Here is a 6,000-nt window from a genome sequence, read left to right as displayed (position 1 = left end):
ACCCTCTGCTCGGGAGTCACTCCTAGGGTCTTGAAGGCCTTTTCCATCTCCACCAACCAGTACTGAGCATCCTTAAAAGAGAATTCTCCTGCAAAAGTAGATGGGTTCAGTCTCCTGTACCTCTCTATATAGCTTGGGTCAATCATGGAAGGAGCTGGGTCCCCCGGAAGCGGGACTAGGCCAGGGTGAGGATAGACTGAGGGCCCTGTGGTGGTACTTGCTGATATGGTGGGGGCACTGGATTATACTATGGCGGTGCCGGGCAGTACTGTGGCTAGGGCACCGAATTATACTGCGGCGGTGGCATCGGGTGGTACTGTGGAGGAACAGGGTCGTACCGAGATGGCTCAGGATCCTCTCGCTGCAGTAGTGGCTCAACCTATGGCAACGGGGGAGGGTCAGGTAGCTCCCTCCTCTTCTCTTGGCCCTGTTGAGCTGCAATGAGACTTTCTAACATCTCAAATATCCTATCCACGTCTTCCCTGAGCGAACTCTCCCGGGTTGCCCGGTTTAGTGGGGGTCTTCCTATTTTCATCTCCTTATACCTGCATTTCACAAGGAAGAGTTGAGTGATAATCTATTGTTTGGTGTTTCTCTAAGTATTATTGTGTAAGGGACGGGTTCGAGGAAGGCAGCTCTGATATCAACTGTAATGGCCCCGAAAATTTAAAAGGAAATACATATAATAATCTAAGTGCGGAAGCGAAATAAAAAAGTTAGGTTAACATCCCTTGCACAATAACTTAAAAGTACAGAATAATATCACAGAATAAGTTCTCTAAAAAAAATATGAGAAAGTGAGAAAAAAATAAAGGAAACTATAAAGCATCTAGCATCTACTCGCCGTCTTCTTGTGGATCGGGCTCGGGAACTAGGTCCTCCTGATCTGAAATGGCTAAATAAGGAATGAACTATATTATCCCAGTAAAGACAATACTAGTACTATATCACCGTCACGGAAGTAAAAGTTGGTAGAAAATCAAAAACAACCAATGGAGCACAAATTTTAAAACAAAACATTTATTTAAAATAAAACCACTTATCCTTTTTCTTAATCTTGGAGAACCTGTGAAAACAACCTATAAAGACAATAACATCATACAGATTACAATTTCATGCATAATCAGTAACATAAAACATATCATAAATCTGTATTCATTAACAATAACTGATTATTACTGTTTCTCGTTTTCACTAGCCTACTAATATCTATGGGAATCCATAGGGATGTCCCCGTTACACGTGAGTCATTCTCCCTAACTGTCTTAATTCCAGAGTCGTCCTCATACCCCATCCGGTATGAGTGTCAAGACATTAAACTTCAATACCCCGTCCGGTATGAGGATGAAGCAGACCGTCCCCATACCCCGTCCGGTATGAGCGCCAAATGACTAAGTCTCTATACCCCGTCCGGTATGAGACAACGTTCACGGTAGGGTCCCCTATGAACCCGGTCTGTCCACCATCTCCTAGGATATCTAGTGAGTCTGTCATCTTATCCATTTATCAGATCACATCCCATTCCTATTTATCCTTAGTCTCTTTACCAAATCAAACATAAATACATAAATAAGTAACGTGCATCCAACAATGCAATCATATCTTAGATTCCCAAAATCAAACAGTAGTGAAGTAAGCAGCAATACATGCATTTAAAATCATAAAATAGATAAACCATATATCATAATACTTTTAAACTATAAAATAAATCAAACAGGAATCGACAGAGAATAATGTCCGGTTCGGGTTCCATTAGCAACCGTAATTAACTATGCGTCTCTATTTAATTTGTACAAAATACAGTATTATCATTTATTCAAACTTCAATTCCATAATAAGAAATAGGGTGAGGGGTCCTTACTTGATTCGACACCAAAAACTAGATTGTTACTGAGCCTACGGGCAGTCCTTAGGTTCCCTGACAGGCGGTGGAAACTACTAAGCTGGAGTACGGTAGGGGCAGAGGGAATTTCCGGTGCAGTGGTGAAATGCGTAGAGATCGGAAAGAACACCAACGGTGAAAACACTCTGCTGGGCCGACACTGACACTGAGAGACGAAAGCTAGGGGAGCGAATGGGATTAGATACCCCAGTAGTCCTAGTCGTAAACGATGGATACTAGGCGTTGTGCGTATCGACCCGTGCAGTGTTGTAGCTAACGCGTTAAGTATCCCACCTGGGGAGTACGTTCGCAAGAATGAAACTCAAAGGAATTGACGGGGGCCCGCACAAGCGATGGAGCATGTGGTTTAATTCGATGCAAAGCGAAGAACCTTACCAGGGCTTGACATGCCGCGAATCCTCTTGAAAGAGAGGGGTGCCTTCGGGAACGCGGACACAGGTGGTGCATGGTTGTCGTATCAGGAACTGAAACGCGCTTATGGTACCTACACATGTCCCAAATAACCCAAAAATCAGACTCAATGCCTACTCAGCCAATTTTAGAATTCCGGCACGGCGGCTCCACCATGCTCCAGTGACGAAGCCACCGCGAGCAGTGCGATCCGCCTCGGGTTGGCTGTTTTTGGCCAAACTTGCATCAGTTCCAGTGAGAAAACACACTTAGGGCCCTCGGTGGACAAGAAAAATGCAGAAAACTGAAACTCACCGGCGGTGGGGCTCTCCGATGCAGCGACTCCTCCGGCTCATGTTGCGGTTGGGTATTTTGCTCCAGTTAACCTGTAGAGGAGGAAATGGTGATCACAATGGTAGAAAAATCACATCGAACCGGAATCGGGAAGAGACTCATCGGAGGCAAAAACTGAAACACCCCATGACAGCGCCGCTAAGCTTCAGCGGCATTTTTCGGCCAATTGGCCGGTGCTTTTGCTCCGACTTGGCTATAGGTGGGTTTAGAATTAAATTTTGAATAAATGATAGAATTTTTACCTCGTTTGGCGGCTGAAAATTGCTCCGGTATGGCGATGGGTGGCTGCAGTCGGCTCCCCGGCGGCTGGGCTGTCTTCTCCGACGAGGAGCTCTAGCAGATAGGGTTAGGGTTTACGTGTGGATGGGGTTATTTGTACCCATCCGCTTTTGATCTGAGCCGTCCATTGCTTTTAATCTGGACCGTCCAATCACGATTAAATAGGAAGTGAATCTGGACTGTTCACCACGATTCAATCTGGGCCATCCGTACGCGATTCAATCTGGGCCATCCGTACGCGATTCAATCTAGGTCGTCCGTGCGCGATGCAATCTGGGTCGTCCGTGCGCGCGGGAACGGATCTCAGCCATTCGATCGCGCGCACACAGATTGCCCACGTGGCTCCCTCCCGCGTGGCCTCTGCGTCAGCATCTCTGCCACCTGGCGCGTCCTGGTTGGCTGGGGCTGCTGACCGGGCAGCTGACGTGGTACAACTTTTTTAAATTGTATTTTGACCCCCGGTTTTCGATTTTTCTTTCAAAAATACTTCCAAAACCCAAATTTTCACCTCTTTTCCCCAAAATTAATTTCAATTAAATCTTTAAATAATTTTTTTACCCCTTTTTATTATTATTATTATTATTAGTTCCATTAAAATAAATTCAATTCAATTCAATTAATACTTATTTATATTTATATAGAATAAATTAAAATAAAATAATAATAAAAAAATAGTTGGGTGTTAAATTGCTACCTTTATCTCATTCATGATAAATCACAATCACTAGATGTGTTCAAAGATTTTAAAGCTAAAGTTAAAAATACCTCAACAAAAGAATTAAAACTATCAGATCTGACCGTGGTGGTGAATACTATGATAGATATAATGGATCAGGTGAACAACATTCAGGATTGTTTACTAGATTCCTCAGAAGAATATGGTATTATCCTACATACATCATGTTGGGTTTGCGTAGCATGAGTGGTGTTACTGAAAGATGAAACAGAATGCTTAAAGATATAGTGAGGAGTATGATTAATCATTCTACATTATCTAAATCTCTCTAGGGAGAAACATTAAAGACCATAATATATATAGTCAACAAAGTTCTAACTAAAGTGACTGCAAAGGCTTCTTATGAGCTTTAGATGGGAAAGAAATCTAGCTTAAAGCATTTGCACATTTGAAAATGCCCGGCTGAGGCTAGGCCTTATAGGCCAAATGAAAAAAAAAACTACATTTACGAACTGTCATTTACTATTTTGTTGGCTATTCTGAAAGATTCAAGGGTTACAAGTTTTTTTAATCCAACAACTAAGTCAGTTTTTAAGACGAAAAATGTTTGGTTTTTTGAGCATGTTGAGTTTGCAGGGGGAAAAAGAGTTCAGGATCTTGTCTTCAAAAAGAAATATGTTGATATTCCTTTAGCTATTATTGACAATGTTCAAGATCATATTCAAATATCTGACATTCTTCAAGAAGTAATTCAAGACTTAGACAATATCATAGTACCTCCCGTACATGCTTAAGAAGTTATTCAAGAAGAGTAAACTCCATAAACTCAAGAACCAATACCATTAAAAAGATTCACTAGAGATAGGGAAAGTGCAATTTTGGATGATTATGTTATATTTATCCAAGAACATGAGGTTAACATTGGAATGGTGGAAGATGATCTAATCAACTTCTGTCAAGTCATGAAAAATTCTAATTCTTAAAAGTGGATTGATGCCATGAATGAAGATATCAAGTTTATGAAGGGCAATGATGTATGAGATCTTATTCCATTGCCAGAAGGTGCGAAATCCATTAGTTGTAAATAGATATTTAAGACTAAGAGAAATTTAAAAGGCATATGGAGAGGTACAATGTGCATTTTGTCGCTGAAGGCTTTAAACAGAAGGAATGCATCGATTATAAAGAGACTTTTTATCTGGTTTCATCAAGAGATTCTTTCAGGATTATAATAGCTTTTATGGTGCATTTTAATCTTGAGTTGTATCAGATAGATGTTAAGACAACATTTCTCAATGGCAACGATGAGACGATTTTTATGGTACAGTCAGAAAACTTTATAATCAAGTGATACAGAACAAATACTTTATAAAATAAAGAAATTCATTTATGGACTTAAATAAGTTTCCCATCAATGATATCATAAATTCCATTAAATTATTATCTCGTTTGATTTTAAGATGAATATAGTGGATGATTGTGTATACCATAAGTTCACTAACAATAAGTATATTTTTCTGATTTTATATATTGATGACATATTGTTTGCCAGCAATGATATAAACTTATTACACGAAATTAAAAAATTTCTGACAAAGAAATTTATAATAAAAGATCTTGGGATGCCTCTTTTATATTAGGGATATAAATATATTAGGATCACTCTCGGACTATTCTTGGATTATTATAAAAAAAATATATATATAAAAAAGTTCTTAAGAGATTTGGTATGCAAGATTGTAAACTAGATGACACCTTTATGCCAAATGAAGATAAGTTTACTCTAAGCTAATGCCCTAAAAATGACTTTAAGACTAAAAAAATGCAAAAGATTTCTTATGTTTCATATATAGAGAGTCTTATGTATACTCAGATTTGTACGCATTCAGATATTGCGTACGTTATTGAAATGCTAGAGAGATATTTAAGTAATCTAGTGATGAATCATTGGAAGCAACCAAACATGTTATGCGGTATTTATAGAGAACAAAATATTATATGCTCACATACATGAGATCAGATCAGTTGGAGATCATTTGTTATTCTGATTCTGATTTTGTCAGATGCCAAGACAGTAAGAGATCCACTTCGGGCTATATATACTTACTTGTTGGGAGAGTGATTTCCTACAAGAGTGCTAAGAAAACACTTATAATCTCTTCCACCATGGCAATAGAATTTATAACATGTTATGAGGCATCCAATCATAGAGTATGGCTGTAAAATTTTGTCATTAGACTGTGCATTTTGGATGGTATTGAAAAACTACTCAAGATATTTTGTAATAATAAGTCTGCAGTTATGTATTCTAATAATAACATGAGCTCGACAAAGTCAAAGCATATAGACATCAAGTTCCTAGTTGTTAAAGAAAGAGTTCATAGTAGACAGATATCGA

Source organism: Carica papaya, chromosome 6, assembly GCF_054855325.1.
Source record: "Carica papaya isolate Zhongbai chromosome 6, ASM5485532v1, whole genome shotgun sequence".
NCBI lineage: Eukaryota > Viridiplantae > Streptophyta > Magnoliopsida > Brassicales > Caricaceae > Carica > Carica papaya.
The sequence above is the reverse complement of the archived record's forward strand: the minus strand, read 5'-3'. Positions refer to the sequence as shown.